At 44.5% G+C, this 21,386-nt stretch overlaps 1 long non-coding RNA gene across 1 annotated transcript; it reads right to left on the bottom strand.

Moving 5' to 3' along the window:
• Positions 1–1,198: 1,198 nt before the first annotated feature.
• On the bottom strand, positions 1,199–21,358 carry LOC142182973 (uncharacterized). Its single transcript, XR_012711764.1, has 3 exons — positions 21,278–21,358; positions 18,654–19,248; positions 1,199–2,865 (listed from the first exon to the last, which is right to left on the bottom strand). It is a non-coding gene; the product is annotated as an uncharacterized LOC142182973 (long non-coding RNA).
• Between the last annotated feature and the right edge of the window lie 28 nt (positions 21,359–21,386).

Below are 21,386 nucleotides of genomic sequence, written 5' to 3' on the forward strand. Positions count from 1 at the left end.
TGGCGTCTTTTTACCTAGGTGTCTAGGAGGGAGGTTCAGAAGGTATGTAAGTGGGTCTAGAGGAACACCCTGGATAAAGAGCACATACGTCAACTCCCTGTCCCTCCAGAAGCCCAGGATTAAGGGAAATCTCAAAAATTATGATACAGAGTTCTCATTACTTTATGAAAGCAACAGCACTCTGAGGGAATCATTGAGTTCAAAGTAGGCAGAAAGGCATAGGTATGATACTAATGCATCAGCAACTTAGATTGGGTTTCGTTTAAGGCCACACACTGGGAGGACTTCATAGCAGAGGACCATACAATCTGCCACTGTCCTGAGGAAATAGGTTTACACGCTGCCCCACTCCCACTTAGATATGTATTGGTGACTGGGGTGTGAGTTACCAGTGGGAGAGGAAAGGAGCTGATGAAATAAGACCCTTTGCCTCCTCGACAAATCTTTTCAAAGGTAGTGGGGTGGGAATGGTTAGAGACCCATGGAGTGAGCGGACAAAGTGAACCACTTGTAGGTAGTGGAGTCAAAGAACAGAATGTTTTTTTGACAGATACTATTCACTGTCTATTAGAAAAACGGACCGGTGAATACAGCCATTGTCTTCCACTGGTCTGAAAATCGACGTGTCCATTTTTCACTGTCATGTGCATGAGACCTAAGAGTAGATTCTTCAGAATTGTTATTTCATGGGGAACACACATATTTATTAAAACAGCCATGTCAAGAGGGTGCACAGGCGTGACATAGAGGGGCACAACCACGCTACCAGTCTATTTAAGCGGTACTGGAAGTCCACTGTAAATATGACTCCAAAGGCTTTAAAGTATTTTTGCACAAGGTATACAGCATGTAAACAAATGCCAAACTTTTGAGAGGTTGTCCAGCTAAAAAGGAAAGAAATTGTCTAAACTAAGAAATCATTCCGGTACGTAACTATCAATTCCTTCGCCACTTGTGTACTGCCAGTTGGTGGTTCCTGTTTACATTGCTGAGCTGACAACTGACTGCGGGTGACAATCACTGACTGCATTAGTCATGTACAGACTGGCCTAACCAATATGAGCAATGATTGTCTGCAGTGGTCATGTGTAGGCGTGACCCATAATTGCTTCAGAAATGTAAACAGACCAGCTGAACAACCCCTTTAAATTGACTAGGTTTTAGATCACTGATATTCTAAGAGTTAAAAGTTGTAAAATTAAACTCAAATAAGTATTGAGGTAGCGAGTGCTTGGCATTTTAGTGGTTTTCCAGAAGCTCAGAATACTCATCTCAGAGATCCCCAAATTCTGTGTGGGTCCCACGCTGTTCTCCACTTCTTGATCCCTCCCAACACTCAAAAATGACTGTGAGAAAACCTCAAAAAGGGGTCTTTCTCTACGTTGTTGAAACATGGCAGTGCCGTAGCTATAGGCGTAGTAGAGGTAGCAATCACAACCAGGCCCCATTGCGTAGGGGGCCAATAGGCTACCCTGGTACATAAGAACATTGGTCCCCCATCATAGAGAGATGAATGCTTGTTATGCTAATTGCCCTATGATGCAATTAAGCTACATAGAGCATTCTCCCTATACAATAAGTATATTAGTGTATATAGATCTTAAGCAGCGTGATTAATACTCTTATACAGTGCACAGAGACAGACATGGCTGGCACACAGAAGAGCCCAGGCTTTTCTACGACTTCAGGTTGCACCTGTAGATAGAGATATGTCTACCCACTACAATACATTACAGGATTATCAATTCACTAAAGGCAACAATACATACTATTTTTGTGCCACTTGTGCCGATGGACCACTGCATGCTTAGTCATTATGGATGAATGAGCAGGTAGCCATCTTGTGTACTTGTTGGTTCAGCAGCAGGTTGATATTACGAGGGTCCTAGAACATTAGCTGCCAATAACTATATACTGTAGGTTCAGCAAAATGTTACTTGGACCACTTGAACACCAGATCGATTTCCAGTATTCTAGACAAAACTGTAATACCGCTAATCCCTACATAATCTGGATTATTCCAGAACACTAGCAGAACAGATGACACTGCCCCTTAAATCTAGGCTATAGATTACCTGATTAGAATATTTTTGCCCATATAAATAGTGCTTTTTGTTACAACACCGAAAGAAATGACTGATATCTCCTGGCGCTTCCAGCTGAGATATCCCAATGATAATACCTTGTTCATCATCGAGTCAAAGAGAAAAGGACAATATGGCGTCAATCCAAAAAAAACGGTCACTGGAAGTGTCGTTAGTAAATAGTGTCACATTCGATCGCCATCATCATCTGTTCATTCTTTGACGCTTTCCTTACCACTAATCCACAAGGAAGACGGCAGAAGTCTTTGAATGAAACATCATTATGACCGTAGAGTCCACAAATGTCTCATTTCTAATGATTTAGCCCATTTTAGAGAGACGAGGATAAATCTTCATCCTGTTTTCAAAGCTTTTGGAAGGCGGAATATTTTTGGGATTTATTTTATAAAAAGAAAATAAAGTTTCTTCCTTGGAAATAAGGTGCATGATAGTGGTCATGTAGAACGTCAAATTCTGTATGATAAGGTTTTTGTATTTCTGCATTTTAGACACTGTGGAGACTTTCTTAAGTTGCAGCTCTTGATAAGGTTGGTTCTTGGACAGTTTTATTTATTTTTTTCCAATTTTCATAAAAGAGCTCCTATTGCTACAATTTGTAATTTTTTTGGAGATCTGGAAGAACTGTTATGACAATCACCATCATTCTTCATACATGAAGGTCCAGTCACATGTTACATTGAGGTAACAGGTGTAAATAGATTAAAAGCAGTAGTAGAGGAAAAAGAGCAGGCAGAGCACAATAGTGACAACTGCAATGCACCTAGAGTGAAAAGAAGAGAGAAACGAAGCAGAAGTGAATATGAATGTGCAAGCAGATCGATGCTAATACATACAAATACTGGTATAATCCCGGTATCCACACTTTCATTAACTGTGGTTAGCAGCAGAAGCGTGTTATATAAGGCCTTATATTACTGACCTATCCAGATGGCTTTGTGTAAGGTGCAGATACTGGGCCTGTAACCGCGTGGCATGGTAACTGCACAGTGCACTGAGACATGTGCTTCTGGCTCTGTACATTGGGCGGAATAGCATTTGATGTTATTTGCAGTTTTGGTATCTGCAGGAATAGTTAGAACCTATTCCCCACTGATACCAAAAACTGAAGAAGTTGTCCACAGGATAAGTGTCACATTGCTGGGGGACCAACCATGGGGTACTCCAGCAATGAAGAGAACGTCCCCATTGCCTCCAAGTCCTCTATGTGAATGAAGCATCAGTGTGCCTGCGAGACTGGCACTGCATTTACTGGTAGGGGGTGCCAGGACTGCAAAATTGGTACAACAAGATGCAGTACCCTTAATATTGGCTGTTCTGGGTATTGCAGCTTTTTGTCTCATTTAAGTAAATTGGAAGACTATGCAAATCTGTCTCCCAAGATGTAAACAGGGAGAGAGTGCCTCTGTTATGCTGCCCTCTATGGGAAGCACCCTGAACATCATGCCCTGCTTTCCCAGAAGTCTTTACTGCATAATGCGGGGTTATAATCAAATCAAATTCTCAGCTACGGATGGCACCGTTTCAGTCTGGTTGGACCTCATCAGCGCAGCCTAGAGAGAACTGACTTGGTATAGGTGAGAGGCTGAGAGTCCAGATTATCGGGATAACTATGGCTGTATAAGTCTCCACACACCTGAAAAGGTGGTCTCCCCCTAAGGATGGACGTTACTCATATGCATATGGATTTTGATGGGGATGAAGGTATTACATTCGGGTGAGCCTGACCTTTCCAACAGTGTTGTTAGTTTAATATGCTTCACCTGGATGACAGACTCCCTTTAAGGATAAATACATAAGCAGAAAGCTCCCCCTAGTGGCAGCATCATGCATGTCATCTGGCCTTTTCTATGAGCAGGGGACATAAGTAAATAAAACAGGATAGACATTATTGACTTACTTACTAATGTAACATTGATGGTTGGTCTTGATGAACTATTCTTTAAGGAGGATCTATGACCCTTCCTGACACTACTGTAAGTAAGTAATTGTATTTTACATAATATAGAAATACTTGAACATATTTTCTCCCAATTAGCATTGTAATATTCTTTTATTATTCCTGCTACAAATTGTTAATGGCTGAGGGTGAGTCTTTCCACAGTCTGACGTTCTCCAATCAGTGCTAAGAAAAGACACATTTCTGTATGGTGACCCCAAGCTGTCAAATGGTTCAGAAATGTCTAAGAGGAATAATAGAGGAACGACACAATGCGGAATAATAAGAATAGATGTTCCAGAATTGTAGTGCAAAATACTGGTACAGTTTCTGCAACAAATATGTAATAGTGAACCCAGTCTAATGTAGGACTGTCAACATATTCTGCAGCACTTTACAGACTTGTCCGTTGTTGTCTCATACAGGGCTTACCATCAGTAAGGCTCCATTCCCACGGAGTAACGCACCGCGCATTCAGGCACGTATACACGTGTCAGAGTGTGAGCGCTCAAAACAGATACCATTCACTTCAACCTGTGCTGGCTCACGTGAGCTACACATTGAAATCAATGGGTTAAAAAGCCTCCCATTGATTTCAATGTGTAGCGCCCGTAAGCCGGAACACGTTGAAGTTAATGGGATCTGTTATGAGCGCTCACATTCTGACCTGTGTATACGTGTCTGAATGCGCAGCGCGTGTCTTTGGAAACCAAAGTACCTGGAGGAAACCCCCGCACCCACCTAGGACTCCAGCGCTGCTAACCACTGCTAGCCACCATGCTCTAACTATATAGGACACATATGTGCTTGTCGGTGTAAAATTCACATGATCAAATAAAAGAATGGAAAAACATTGCCATGTTAAAATAATGTTAGTTGGCTTCATATATTTTATTTTTCCCAGAATTCAATTCACATCATAGACTTTTACAGTTAATGGTCTGATTTCTCAGCCTTTGTCTGAAAATTGCTAAATCCCCTCATTCCCACACCCCTGAAACAGCTGTACTATTGCCCGGGCCCTTCAGGGAATAATACGTATCATGGAAAAAACTGAAGTCTGTCCTACAATTTTTCACTGGAATCCTGACTGTAAGAAATTGTAGAACCAGTCATCACTTATTAATGAAGAAAACTGCTGTGATATTCACCGTGCGGGAATTTGTCAATGGACGGTATAATGTCACTGTATCAGCCAGACACCCTTACATAATCCCAGAAATGGAATTTTTACCATAAAACGTGTATGCATATTTAGCAGGAGACAATTATGCAGGTCTTTACCACATGCCTATTAATAGAACTTCTACTGGCATTTAACAAGTATTTATGCAGATATTTTCTAAATGCTCCTTGGTGCCCACCATTGGTCTAAACCAGTCTGCGGAACTCCAAAGATCTCCTCACAGATCCTTGGGACTCCAAGGAACCCACCTTAGGAATCACTGGACTGACAAATTATCAAAAGCACGTAAACAATACCTTTTTACCCAAAGATGTACAGTACAATCTACAGGCAATGCAAATTAATATTTTGGGCGCTGGCTGTAGAGGTGCAGGAATTATTAAGCGGCTCCAGCTTCTTAATAATTCCATCCTGCCACAGAAGGCACCATGCCCCAGAAAAGAGATTTACACCAGTCATGAATTGGCATAGATTTCAGGTATAACCAGGGATAGATTGGAACCTGAAAATGGCCCTGGAAAAAAATGTAAAAGGCAGGCACAGTGCAAGCAGATGGAGTCAATAAAAGTAGTTCCTCCATGTAAAGCAGACCTGTGTAAAGTCATTTTGCACAGAATCTGCCCCTGGGTATAACTAATGACAGGTTTTTTTGGCATTTATTATAGTAAATCAGATGGGTTAAGGTGTCTCTCCACTTTGATCCCTGCCCTGCTCGCCTATCACAAGAGTAGTGTGGGAGTCAGAAAATTGACAAGGTGGTACATGTTTAATAAAATAGTTGTGGGGGCTGCAGCTACTAGTATAAGCTGAATAGTGGGAGTACCAGGAGTCAGATCCCTATGATACTGATAGTAATGACTATAATAACTATAGATTGTCCTTATCTAAATCTTGTAACACCGCTCCCCTTGTTTCTCCACTGCCTTTCCCTTCAGTAGTTATCAAGTGAATTCAATACATTGTATTAAAAGCAACATACAAGGCCATCCATATCCTGCCCCCCCCCCCCATACATCTCTTACTTAATCTTCTATTATCTCTCCATGTATTAGGACCTGTTTCTTCACACTACTCTTAAAGGAAGTCTGTCATCATAAAAGTCCCTAATGAACTATAAGCACCGTCAGATAGCTGGGGTTACAAGACTAAAATGCTTTTTTTGTGATGAGAGCAATGGTAATGCCCTTGTTGCATCAAACAACTCATTAGCATATCAGGAAAGAAGCTAATATTTCAGCAACTGTTTTGGAAGCAGAAAAATGTGTTTTATTGACATGAACCCCGGCTATCAGACTGTGCTTACAGTATGACAGGGACTGTTCTGGTGACAGACTCCCTGACGACGGACCTGCGGACACCAGACCGCATCAGAAGAAAAAAGCCAGCAGGCCGAGACGGCTGCCAGCCTGAAAATCCGCAGCCGGATGCAAGACCCGGAGCAGGCATCAAAGAAGAAGAAAAGAGAAAAAAAAGGGACAGGAGGTAAATAACCAAAACAACCTGCCCACCTGTCCTACCGTTCACAGGACAGAAAAAAACACGCAGGTGGGAGGTCCTTGTGCCCTTTATAGGGCCTAGCTTTATTTACTTAATTGTTAATTAAAAATTCCATCTGTCCTACCAGCACACAGAAATACCCCACTTGTGCTGCTGGTATGACGACAGGGAAGAGCTCTTAGTTACTAAGTTTAGCAGAGCTCAGCAGCTATAGTATGTGCGTCTTTTCCAGTACCTTCACCCTCCTCCTCCATAGACTTCTGTTACAAGTTAAATGGCCTATAAAGATAAAGAATAAAGTATTTTATGAAGCTGTTTTAGAATCGGAGGGATGCTTTAAGGGGTATAAAGGATCATACAGCATATGTGAAATAGATACAGAAAAAGGCTTCACTGACGCATCCTGCTGTGGTTTGTGTTTTCATTTAGACTTCAATCCGATCGATACTTCAATACTTAGCATCATTTGGATATTTGGGCATTGCCTATGGCCACTCAATGAACTTTGACTGAATCAGTAAATCTTATAGCCGACAAGTCCAGATCAGGTTGTGTTTGTCCCTGCTCACCATACTTACAAATATCAGTGGTAAAGTAGATGTAGAACATGCAACAATATACCAATAAGCCAAATACAGGTATGCATCACAGCAAACTGCAGTGCCAAGATGGGAGGTAGCTGTACTTTCCAAAACGAGTGATTATGAAGATAATCTTGTTTCCCTAAGTCCTAACAGCGGCACAATGTGGGGTATTTCTGCCCCTGTGTGCTGGTAGGACAGGCGGATATTTAATTAGCCAATAAGATGCGTGGCAGGCCCTATAAGAGGGCACAAGAACCTCCCCTCTGCGTGTAAATACAAAAGTACCTCCATAATATTTATATACAGCTTTTAGACATAAGATATGATTCCCAGGGTGGGAAATCTTGTGCCGCTGTTAGGACTTAGGGAAACAAGATTATCTTCATAATCACTCGTTCCCTGTCGTCCTCAACAGCGGCACAATGTGGGGATATAGCAAGCAGGTCCCCAGGATGGGTGGGATTAACTCATAATCGAACTTAAAACGGTATGGGCAAAAGCAGTGGAACCTGCCACTTGGTCCTTCAGGCGATAATGCCGGATGAAGGTAGATTCCGACGCCCAGGAGGCCGCTGCACAGATTTGATCCACCGGCAAGGCACTCTTCTCTGCCTGAGAGGTAGACACTGCCCTGGTTGAGTGGGCATGAAGAAATGCTGGAGCCGACAAACCTTGGGTGGTATAGGCGATTTTAATAGTCTCGGTCACCCACCGGGATATTGTGGCTTTAGCGGCTTTGGCGCCCTTGTTTCTCCCCGTGTAGCTGACCAACAAGTTTTCAGTTCGCCTAAAAGGGCGAGTGCGCTGTAAGTAAATCTGTAGGCATCTGACCACGTCCAGTTTATGCCATCTCTCTTCTTCAGCAGAAGAAGGGAAAGGAAAAAATACCGGAAGGGAGATTATCTGGTTTCTGTTTACAGCGGATGGAACCTTGGGACGAAAACCCGGGAGGAACCTAAGCTGCACATGGTCAGAGAAAAAGGTGGTATATGGCTCCTCAGCGGACAAGGCTTGTAGTTCACCAACCCGTTTGGCAGTTGTTACTGCCAATAGTAGCGCTATCTTGCCGGTTAATGACTTGAGGGAGCTTTCCTCCAAAGGTTCAAATGGATGAACACATAAAGCGTTTAGGACCGGAATAAGGTCCCATTGGTGGACAGGGGTGTTTACCACCGGTCTCAGCCTAGTTGCCCCTTTAATAAAGGTGCTCACTAAGGAATCTTGAGACAAACGCCTCCCCAGATAGGCGGACAGGGCCGCAACGTGTACTTTGAGTGTGGCCACAGCGAGACCTCTGTCTAGTCCGTCTTGAAGGAAGTCCAGGATCGCCTCCGTAGGGGGATCGGTGGAGTCCACTTGATGCTGTAGACACCAGGCATTAAAGATGTTACTTATTCGACGGTAGTTCTTGTTAGTCGAATCTGCTCTGGCGCTGGATAGGGTCTTCAAGACGGCTTGTGACAGTCCTCTATTTCTCAATAGGGACTGGTCAACCTCCAGGCTGTCAGGTTGAGTCTCCTCAGATCCTGGCATCTCAGCTCTCCTTGGGTTACCAGGTCTGGGAGTGGGGGAAGCCTCCAATATATGCCCTGACTCATTTGTATGAGCTGAGCAAACCAAGCCCTTTTTGGCCAGAACGGGATTATGGCTATTCCCGAGGCTTGGTCCTGTCTTATTTTTATCAATACCTTCGGTATGATTGGAATTGGAGGGAAAATGTAAAACAGCCTGAACCTCCAAGGGATGGACAGGGCATCCACTGCCAAAGGATTGTCCTCCTGGTACAGGGAGCAGAAGGTCCCTACCTTGGCGTTGAGTCGGGTAGCCATAAGATCGACCTCCGGGAGACCCCATCTCTGGACGATCTGTTGAAATACGTCTGGATTGAGAGACCATTCTCCTGATACGGTAATACCCCGACTCAGCTGATCCGCTACTATGTTCAGGGAGCCCTTTATGTGAACAGCGGACAACTGGACCAAATTCTTCTCTGCCCAGGTGAATATGAGATTCGTCTCTCTCAGCAAGGTTGGTGACCTGGTGCCCCCTTTTTTGTTTATATAAACAACCACCGTCGTATTGTCTGACCGGATCTTGACTGACTTGCCTTTCAATTCCGGGGCAAAGTGTACTAGGGCCAGGTACACTGCTCTGAGTTCCTTGAGATTGGATGACCCCAGCTCCGGACATCTCCATCGTCCTTGTACAGTTTTGTCTTGACAATGGGCTCCCCATCCCCACTGGGATGCATCTGTTGTCAACAGGGTCCACACTGTCGGGACCGTGGACCTTCCGTCTTTCAGGTGTATCCACCATCTGAGGGAAAGACGGGTAGCGGGAGAAAGGCAGATCTTCTTGTGCAGTCCCCGTGGAGACCTGTTCCAGGTTCTCAACACTTCCATCTGTAGGGGACGCAAATGCCATAAAGCCCAAGGGACCGCCCTGGCCGAGGATGACATTAGGCCCAGAACTCTCATGGCGGTGCGGATAGTTACCTGCCGAGTGCGCAATAGGAATCGTGCACTGGCTTGGATCCTTTCCTTTCTTGGACGGGAGAGGAAGATCTGCATCGCTTCTGAATCCACTAAAAAACCGAGGAATTTCCTTCGGGTGGATGGAACGACTTCGGACTTCTCCCAATTGATAATCCATCCTAATTCTTGTAGGAAGTTGATGGCAAGATTGAGCTGCTGGAGGAGGGCAGCAGGAGACTGAGCTTTCAATAGCCAGTCGTCTAGATAAGGGACGATGAAAAGACCCTGAAGTCTGAGGGTCGCAGCGACCGGAGCGATCACCTTGGTGAATACCAGTGGGGCGGATGTGATGCCGAAAGGCAGAGCTGTGAACTGATAGTGCTCCCTGTGGCCTGCCATAGAAACGGTAATCCTGAGGAACTTCCTGTGGGAAGGAGCAATAGGGACATGTAGATAAGCGTCCTTCAAGTCGAGGGTAACCATCACCTCTCCTGGTTGAAGAAAAACAGCTACGGAATCCACGGTCTCCATACGAAATGACCTCTTCCTGATAAACTGGTTGAGGTACCTCAGGTCTATTATCATTCTCCAGCCCCCGGTGGCTTTGGGGACCAGAAAGACGGGGGAGTAAACTCCCAGGCCGTGATCTGAGGTTGGTACCTTCTCCAGGGCGCCCTTGGTAACATAATCGGCGACCGAGGCTTCCAGACTGGACTGCTGAGAAGGTGGAAGGATTCGGGTGATGACGAACCGATCTGGAGGAGGAAGGTGAAAATCGATGTGATACCCGTGCTGTATAATCTTCAACACCCAAGGGTCTTGAATGTGGGTGGACCATGCTTTGAAAAAGGAGGCGAGACGTCCTCCCACAGGAAGAGGGGCCACAGGGAGCTGCCCCACGTCAAAACTCAGGCTTCCTCTTGGCATCCTCCTTGGGAGCGCCACGTCCGGCACCCCTAGGGCGGTATCTAGAACGCCGCTGCTGAGCCGGGCGTCTATAATTAGAGGAAGAACCTCTGCCTCTAGAGGGAGCACGTCTGCCCCTGGATGCTTGAGGTAGGGACCTTCCCCTACCTTCAGCTAAACCCTCCATAATGGCATCCAAACTTTGGCCAAACACTCTTCCCGGTTCAAAGGGGAGAGCGCAGAGAGCTGCCTTAGATGCAAAATCTGCACGCCAAGGCTTTAGCCACAGGGGTCTACGGGCAGCGGTGGATAACGCCATAGATTTGGCGGAGATCTTCAATTGATGGCGGGAAGCTTCCGCCAGATAATCTGCGGCCCTATGAACTCTCTTCATAGAGGACAGAATTTCGTCTCTATCCACGCCCGCATCTATATCCCGCTCCAAGGCGGCTAAACGGTTGCGCAGAAAGTCGCCAACCGTGGAGGAGGCTATGGCCACAGAGGCTTGTGCAGAGGAAGCGGAGTAGATCTTCTTTAGAGCAGAGTCCGCCCTGCGATCCAGAGGGTCTTGAAGATTGGAACCATCTTCTAGGGGCACCAGGGTTCTGCGGGACAGCTTGGCAACTGCCAAATCCACCTTCGGGGGAGGCCCCCAGGAATCCCACTGGGCAGTGTCAACAGGAAACAAGGTCTTGAAAATCCTGGAGAGAGTGTGTCCCTTCTCTGGCTGTTTCCACTGCTGTGCCATAAGGTCGGACAGCGTGGCGTCCGCATGGAAGGCAATATGTCCCCCAGAGGCAGACGTGGAGGCTTCCCCGTCAACATCTCGGCCCACTGTAGACCGGATGGACTTCAGCAGCCTGCCTGTTTGTTCATAGTGGAACACAGGTCTGCCGGAAATTACTGAGTCGTCCTCAGAAGAATCATCCTCTGCCACCCGCAACAGTTCCAAAGGTGGCAGGGAGGAGGAACGGTGCTCAGGGCATGGTCTTTTGGTAAGCTGAGACAAGGTGGCATGAATTCCTTTGAGGGAATCGTCCTGCAAAACAAAAGGAGAAAACAAGCAAGGGAAAACCTATTTACCCAAGCGATGCCCAAACTCACCATCTCCTTGACCCAGGCCATCATATCTCTGGGAGAGGGCTCCTCAGGTGGAGGACCTCTACACCCGCGACAACGGGCCCATTCATAGCCTAAAAATAATAGGCAAGTTATAGGACCACAATACCTGAAAGGGACCAACCCCTTAAGCCGCTACCTACCATCAGGGAGCGGTGTGTCGCAATTAAAACAGGAAAGGTGTTTCCTCTTGGCAGAGGATTTCCTCCTACCATCCCCAGGAGGGGTAGTAGAGGATGACATATCCTGCAATAAAGAGATAATAGACCATGCAAACTGTCACCATGCATCATACATTGCACCTTTTTTTTTTTTTTAAAAAAGGGGTAGATCTTACCAGGTTCAGAAGACCGGATGAGTAAAGGTGACAGACAATAACCAGACTCGGGTTAACAACGCAAAACGCAATGCCAGTGAGACCAATAACCAGACTCACAATAATAGCACAGCCTTCCAGATGCAGCAGGAAGGTACAAGTGACACGGCCGGCCTGACCTTTAACCTGGCCGGCCGGAAATGGGAGGAGCTAACCGCTCCCATCCACTACCCCAAACAGGGGTTAAAGGCTACTGTCTCCCCTCCCCAGCAATCCCCAAGCCAGGGGAACACTCACCCTCTCCTCCGCTGGGGCTCCGAACACTGGAGTGGAGCCTGAAGTGTAGTGAACGATAGTTCAGCTGGCCCGCCGGCCGGCCTGCTAACCCGCGCCGCGAACTTCCGGTCAAAACCGGAAGTGCGCGCAAGCAAAGTGCGGCCGCCGCGAATGCAGCCATACAGAGCGAGTTCCAGCTGCCGCACGGACCCGCCGTAACCACGCAGTGGCGTGGTGCGGCTCTGAGGATCAGCGCTCAACAGAGCTGAAAGGGTAGGGAGGAGAGGGGGGGGGAGCGGGGGAGGAGAAGGAGGATTCAGGGGAAAAAGCCAACGCAGGCTAACCAGCACCCTCTCCATAGGAAAGAGGGTGCTTGACAAAAACATCAAGTTCAACAGCTGAGCCCTGTAAGAGGACACAAGTCCTCACACCTGTCCTCTGTCCACACAGGACAGAAAAAAACACGCAGAAGGGAGGTTCTTGTGCCCTCTTATAGGGCCTGCCACGCATCTTATTGGCTAATTAAATATCCGCCTGTCCTACCAGCACACAGGGGCAGAAATACCCCACATTGTGCCGCTGTTGAGGACGACAGGGAAACATACATTATAGAGACTAAACTACAGAAATCACAGAAACTTGGGATCAAAACGACAGAATTTACATAGAGAATGGTGGTCAATGCTCGGTAATGTATTTGGATCTGCTCATTCTAGCATTCTGTGAACGTGTCTCAGGACCCAAACTCCTCAATATTTTTGGAAATGAAACAGGACCTTAAGAGAAAGTTTAAATAATTGGAAGTACATCAGCAGGTGGAAGACACAAGTGACTCGCATATGTAAACATTTCATGGTTTTTGGGATCCCTGCAGTTGAACCCTCCACTGATCAAGCAGTTTTCACTCTATCCAGTGTATTGGTGTTACTGGAATAACCCTTTAACATGCAGCGTTGTACAAAAGTTTCACAGGTGTGCAAAAATTCAGTAATATATTCACAAGTAGAATTAAAATTTAGCATTTTAATTTTTGTCAATTAAAATGCAAAAGAGAAATCTATATCACACCAATATTTAGTGTGACCGCTGGTTTCTTTACAGTATATTTGCAGATCGTTTTTGAAAGAAATTGGTAGGGAGATTGCTCCAAACATCTAGGACAGGGGTAGGGAACCTTCGGCTCTCCAGCTGCTGTGAAACTACAACTCCCAACATGCTCCATTCACTTCCTTGGGAGTTCCAAGAACAGCAGAGCAAGTATGCATGCTGGGAGTTGTAGTTTTGCAACAGCTGGAGAGCCAAGGTTTCCTACCCCTGATCTAGGAGAACCATAGATCTTCTGTGTATGTAGGCTGGCTCAGATCCATCATATAATCCGGGAAAGACTGGATTATGTTGAGATCAGGGCTCTGTGGTGGCCATATTCTCATTTCCAGGGCTCCTCCTCCAATAGCGTGGTCACAGCAAATACTCATGCGATTTAGATTTCTCTCTGTTCATTCACTTACCGCATATACTCGAGTATAAGCAGAATTTTTCAGCACAGTTTTTGTGCTGAAAAAGTCCCCCTCGGCTTATACTCGAGTCAGCAAAAAAAAAAAAAAAAGAATTTTTATTTTTAGGGGTGGTGGTGGGGGGGGCGTCTCTGACCAGCCGCAATATCCATATATAGAATCTCCCATAAAATAGTGTAAAAAAAAAAAAAAAAAAAAAAAAGCTTTAAAAAAAATAAAAGTTCCTTTCCCTAGAATAGATACAAAAGTAGAAAATTACTGTGACACACGTACACATTAATGGAAGAACAAAAGGACGGCGCTCTCAGGTCCAAAGGAATTTATTCAAAAAGAAGATTGCACTGCAGTGCAATCTTCTTTTTGAATAAATTCCTTTGGACCTGAGAGCGCCGTCCTTTTGTTCTTCCATTGGTGCATCCTCCTGGTTTTTGACCAGTGTTATAGAGACGTGCTGCCACTCTCACTCTGACGAAGCCTAATATTGCTGAAAACGGAGTTGTGAACGGAGTCACAACCCGATCAGGTGAGAGGCCACCAGGTCCTGAGTTCTTTTCATAAACACCAGATAATTCATCTATATATTTATAATAGACCATCTACACTATAAGTGTGCTCTGTGTCTCTCTATTCTCTACACGTACACATTAGGTATCCCTGTGTCTGACAGTGCCCGGTCTACTGAATATAGGGGATCTGCAGTGCTCCTGTTCCGTCAGGAAGGGGTTAATAGGAGCACTGCAGATAACCTATATCCAGCCAGGCTGAATTCTAAATGGGGGGAAAAAAAAAAAAGAGTCCTCAAGCTCAGGGAAGGGGCAGACAGACAACCAAAACACCCCCTCCCCCAGCACCTACTGCACCCAAAAACTCCGACCATTTTAATTTTTGAAATTTTCCAGTAGCTGCTGCATTGCACAACCCCCCCCCCTAACTTTGCAGTATTTTTTAACTGTCAGACTGAAGCCCCAGGTTGCGAAACCTCAGCATTTTGGCCATTGTGCACAGTACCTGCGAAGTCGATGGGTTTCTGGCTAATCCCATTCACACATAGCAGAAATAAAAATCCACTGTGTAAGGCTAAGACCCCACGTTGAAGAAACGCAGATTTTTTGTTGTTGCGGATTTTGCTGCATTTTTTTGAGAGGAATGACCAGTAAAAGTTTAAGACCTTCCTTAAATTTCACCATTCCTTTTGTAGCCACGCTCGACTTTGGCGCAAAAAAAGCAGCATTTGCGCAACATGGGGCTTCAGCCTAAAAGCTGCTTTTTCAGAAATGCTTGCGTTTTTTGAAAATCACAGAATGTCACTATACCTTTGGAAATGCTAATGTTTTGCGTATAGATATAATAGGGTGAGAAAGTCTGCAATGAAAAATGTTGTGAAAAAAGGCGATGCGTTTTGCTGTGTTTTTTTCCTGCATCACTTTTTTTTTTGCTTTGTTTCGCTACATGGGGCCTTAGCCTCAATGTGAAACACAGATGCCCAATAGTGTTCAGGTCCACCATGGTCACCCCTGTTATTGACCTCTGTTGTTAAGCAACCATCATAATAGTGATAATGACTCCCCATCTATCAAACTATAATCTATTGTTTGTGCATGAACCCTACAAATTGTACAGCGCTGTGGAATATGTTGGCATTATATAAATAAAATGGATTATTTTTAATCTATAGCATATATTGTGAATATTGTCTAAGAGGGGATTACCTCAAAGGCTATTTTATTAAAAAAAAAATATATATATATAGGATTTCTGTGTAAGCAGTATGGGTAACCACTGAAAATTACTATTGTAAATGTTGTTCCCAGGGACGTATTTTTGGTTGCACATTACTGACAAACATAAATATAAAGCAATGAGGCGCACACAAACTAAACAAATGCACATTTATTGTGACAAAAGACAAAAAAAATCATAACACAAACAAAGCAACAAGACAAAAACCTGAAAACACAGAACTGGTATTTATTTACATGTCTGGCATTGTATTCGATATGGAATATGGAAGGTCACAAAGCAAAAAAGGTTTCTGTCTCCTGCACATGAATAGATTTCTGCTAACCCCCTTTACATGACTGGCACAGCTACAGAATTTTTTGCAAAAACTGTCTAGTGTTAATATACTTAAATTCCTAATTCTACTCATGGATTAGAACTATGAATAAATTTGCACAGACACTATGTGCGCCTATACAGAATCCATTTCCTTAACAGGTAGCATAGACACCTTATCAATGGTACAACAGTTCATGGCTTATGCCCTGCTTTTGGATTCCATCCGAGGGAGTTCACATGGGGACCCCCTGAACGGAATACCAAACGCAATTGCAAGCACTGTGCTGTAACAAAACATGAACCCCATAGACTATAATGGGGTACGCTTGCTTGCCGCCCGCACAAATCATGCGGACAGGAAAGTAGATTGGGAACTGCTTTCCTATCTGCAAGATCCCTGCAGGCACACGGACCCCATTATAGTCTATGGGGTCCATGTGCTTTTACTGCACCAGCGCTTGCAATTGCGTTTGGTATTCCGTTCAGGGGGGGGGGGGGGGGGGCCCATGCGGACTCCCCCGGATGGAATCCAAACGCAGATGTGAATGAGGGCTTATAGGGCTTTCTCAACAGATTAATGAGGTATAGAAAAAAATTTCACATCTACAAAAAAAATTGTGTCGCTATGCAGTAATTGGGACTTTGCTGTAGCAGAGATATACATGATCATATTCTGAATATCTAACCCAAGAAGTGGGGAAGTGCACTCCTGTGTGCAGAGGCAGATACATTCTAGAACAGCCACTTGTATGTGCTGAAGAGCACTTCACGGAGGAGATGCTCAAGATGAATTTTTCTAGTACTGTTCTGCTGCTCGCAACACAAGCCCGGTATCATTGCTGGAAAACCCTGACTGTTCAAAGAAAATGCCAATTTTGGGCAAGTACTACAGCCTCTTTATTATACATCTCTAATACCACTATATTATGTTATTACATTCTTTTATTATATTTTACATAATATGTGCTGGGTACTGCAATTTGTCCAGAGAATTCACACGTGGTAGATCTGTTTCCAAAATCCTCTGAATGTGGATTGCAGAAAAGCATACACTTGAAACCAAACACACCCCTTCAGATCAATGGAACTGATGTTCAGTTGCAAAAACTTCTGCAACGAATCTGCCTCGGGTGAATATATGTGGCTACATTCACAGATATATATCGTATATAACGTACAGATATACGATATGTGTATATATATATATATATATATATATATTTATATCTATGTATATTCACATGTGGCTTATATTTTGGTTTTACAGCAAATAGAACAAAAAAAAGACGTTTAACGCTAGGTTCACACTAACGTTCAGGGGCTCCGTCCCCCATTCTGCTTAAAATACGCGGAAAGAAAAATCTTACATGCGGAACTTTTCTCTCTGCCAATTTCAATATAAAATCGTCAGAAGCCCAGTGAACCCAATGATAGTCTATTGGGTCTGCTGGTCACCACTTTTTAAGCGAATAAGGTTTTCGTTTTTTCAGTCCCCACGCAAATTTTGTTGCAGATTTGCAGAAGATTTCACTCTATGCACTGCAAAATGTTAACTCTACCATGAAATCTGTGTAAAGTACTGATATAGTATGGATTACCAATTATGTACTCGGCTGTATTGCTATGTGGAAGAAATCCCATATTTACTTTGCTAGTAGTGTATGACGATTTCAATTTGCTGCATGAAAATCAGTGTAGTAAATCTACATATAATCTGCAACATGTGCATTGACCTCTGCGTGTTCCTTCACATACCAACGATATATGAAATGCAAACAAGGGACTAGTAATATCTGCAGCCATAGGATGCAAGACAGCAATGGTCATGTCATTTTCCTATGTGACTTCTCAGCAGGCACTTAACAGTGACCATAATTTTTAGCATATGCACAAATACCTGCAGAAGAATCCTCTATCTATCTGTACATACAGAGGATGCTGCCTGGGAAAGCAGGGGACACAGTCACATGGGCAAATCATGTCACGGCTGCCATCTCACATTCCCCCTACGCTGGCACCTCTGGGGTCCATTGTTTAGATTTTCCATCCATAGGCAGAGAGAAAAGCTGGGGTAAGGAAGCAGGCACATGAAGACTTAGGCTGGGGCCCCACATTGTGGAAAAACTGCTTTATTTCTTGCAGATTTTGGTGCGGGTTTTTTTTTTTTGAGCCAAAGCCAGGATTGGCTGCAAAAGGATCTGGAAATATAAAGGAAGCTCTTCTATTTCTCCTTTCTGCTGAACTTACTAAAAAAAAAAACACTGCAAAACCTGCCACAAAAAAGTTGCGTTTCTGCAAAGTGGGGCCTCAGCCTTAAAGGGGTTCCCTGGTAGCAAGGGCTGACGACAAAAATACAGCTATATAAAGCCCACCTCACTCCTCTGTTGCAAAATGGCAGCTCTGCTTCTCCTCACAGGCCTAACAGCACTGACTACAGATTTAGTCTATATCATAGGCCTTAGTGATTGGCTGAATCTACAGTCAGATCACCATGCAACGCTAGTCACAGGGGTCAGCAAGGAGAAGAGGATAGCAATGGATCCGTTTTTATTTTAACACTGAATTTTATGTAAAACGGATGCCTATTTGCTGGCATGCGTCTTCAGCAGAGCAGTGGGGAACAAGGAGCCCATATTGTATACTCAGACAATGAACAGATTAAGAGAAGAAGGAGCCACAAACCAGCTGTTGGCATTGATGTGGTGCATGTTTTGCTCCTCTGTGTTAATCTCCAATGTAGACTGTGTATCCTCAATAAGGAGTTGCACAGGCATCTTCCCATCCGACTCCTCCTCCAGGGGCACGGTCTCATCTTTCTTCTCAGTACATTCATCTGGAGTGTTTGATGTATCATTGCAGTCAGTTTCAACTAAAGTTTTTGTGCTACTTGTGGTGGCTCTAAGCGGATCCTCATAAGACATCACAAGTGTACACATGACTGGTAAATCTGAGCTACTGTATGTCTGATGTATAATTGTGAACCCTAAATATGAAAGCCTAGAGAGGTAGTGAGAAGATTCCTAGCCCGAGAGAAGTAAACATGAACAGCTATGCTACAAGCTACATAGATGGCTGTAGTGTCAGGTGTGTCAATACTTCCTGTTTCCTTTGGAGAAGGAATGCTACAGATTGTGCAGATGATTTGTCATTCCAGTAGCTGACACCCCAGGCTGTCTGTTATCGTATTCTTAAGTCATCTGGAATCCCGGGCAGCACTTCTAACACAAAGATGACCTGAATTGCAGTGTAAACCCGGATCAGATGAATGCAGTTTTCACTGTAAGGAGAGAAAATGAATAAATACAGTCAATCAAGTCTGAAATTGTAAAAGAAATAAATGGGTCATATATACACACATTATACAGTAGAATTGTAATAGTATGGCAGATGTTGGGAAAGGGTTAAAGATGGTACTTGCTCAGTACTTGAACAGGCTCCATAGTCGGCAGGTATCCTCTAATCACCAGTATTAACCCATCAGATGCCTTGATCAAATATGACAGCGGTATCTAAAAACCAATTGCAGCGGATGGAAGGGTGAAGGAGTTAAATGTTGAATTTCTCAGCAGCAAGATTTAGCTTTAACACAAGAAACGCGGCTGGATAACATATCGGGGACGGTAGACTCCCTTTAACAGGTTTTTGTTTTTTGTTCATTCCCAACTGGACTAGGATTCATTTAATAAAATAAATCAGCAGTTACAGGAGGCAAGTACTCATGTACAACTGTGAAGAGGTAATGAAAACACAGATAAAATGGCTAAAGTCCATACAGTTTTACCACCCTGAACGTGCAATAAAAGCCACGTATAACAAGCTGCTAACAAAAAAAAAAAAAAAGTGATCCCAAGTGTATCGATTACACAGGGTTAAAGCGGAGATGAGTTAGCTCTGTCAGCTCCATATCATAGAGTAAGTTCACTCATCACTGAATAGGACTGACTAGAGTTGCCCTCGGTGACAACCAGTATGGACACAATTTCGACATCCTTGCAGATGACAATTTTTGAACGGTGAGTACACCATAGATATGCAGCAATGTAATGAACAAGGAGTTTGTATTGGGTTTCTCCTTCGGTCCAAAAATAGGTATAATGTGAAAAGGTGAAAGTCGCTAACAGGTCATGAGCTCTTAGTGGCCCAAAGGTCCCTATGCCACGTAAAACATACCACTATTCTACAAGGCACAAGGTAAGTAGGGGGCTCAATAACAATTTTCAGGTTGGGGTCCAGGAGCTGTAAGTTACGCGTCTGCTGGTGGCTTCATCTTCTTTCCATAAAAGCAGCCTTATTGTGTGTGATGTAGCCTGGGCACAGTCTGTGTACAGCGCTGCGGTATATGTTGATATGTAGCCTGGGCACAGTCTGTGTACAGCGCTGCGGTATATGTTGTTCTTTTTTTTTTTTTTTGTAGATTGTGAGCCCCATATAGGGATCACAATGTACTTTTTTTTCATTTAAGTATGTCTTTGTAGAATGGGAGGAAATCCACGCAAACACGGGGAGAACATACAAACTCCTTGCAGATGTTGTTGCTGGCAGGATTCGAACCCCGGACTCCAGCGCTGCAAGGCTGCAGTGCTAACCACTGAGCCACCGCGTTGCCCCTCGCTGCGGTATATGTTGTGATGTAGCCTGGGCGCAGTCTGTGTACAGCGCTGCGGTATATGTTGTTATGTAGCCTGGGCACAGTCTGTGTACAGCGCTGCGGTATATGTTGTTATATAACCTGGGCACAGTCTGTGTACAGCGCTGAGGTATATGTTATGTAGCCTGGGCACAGTCTGTGTACAGCGCTGCGGTATATGTTGTTATATAACCTGGGCACAGTCTGTGTACAGCGCTGAGGTATATGTTATGTAGCCTGGGCACAGTCTGTGTACAGCGCTGCGGTATATGTTGTTATGTAGCATGGGGATAGTCTGTGTACAGCGCTGCGGTATATGTTATGAGTCTGTGTACAGCGCTGCGGTATATGGTGTTATATAGCATAGGCACAGTCTGTGTACAGCGCTGCGGTATACGGTGTTATATATACACAGCTTTAGTATATAGGTTATCATACAGATCAAATTGACACTAGAAGTCTATGGATTCCTCCTAACCCACAGTCTCCTTAGGACTGAAGAACAGATACTAGAAGACTCCTTCCTCTATAATAAGACAGACAGACAGACATCGCTAAAGAGAAGTGTAAGAACCATCACCCCTTTCCCACGCAGCCCTGCCACACGCCCCCTACCACTGCTCACCACTACATGCAGAAATCCCAGGACACAAACAGTACACAGTGACAAGTAACACACCCCCTGACTTGACGTCCTTCTTGCAGTAGAAACAGGTAGACTGAAGACGATGACGTCATCTTCACGCCTCAGACGCGAGGAAACGAGACGTGGAACGCATCCGGAGAGC

This window comes from Leptodactylus fuscus, chromosome 10, assembly GCF_031893055.1.
Source record: "Leptodactylus fuscus isolate aLepFus1 chromosome 10, aLepFus1.hap2, whole genome shotgun sequence".
NCBI classification, from domain to species: domain Eukaryota; kingdom Metazoa; phylum Chordata; class Amphibia; order Anura; family Leptodactylidae; genus Leptodactylus; species Leptodactylus fuscus.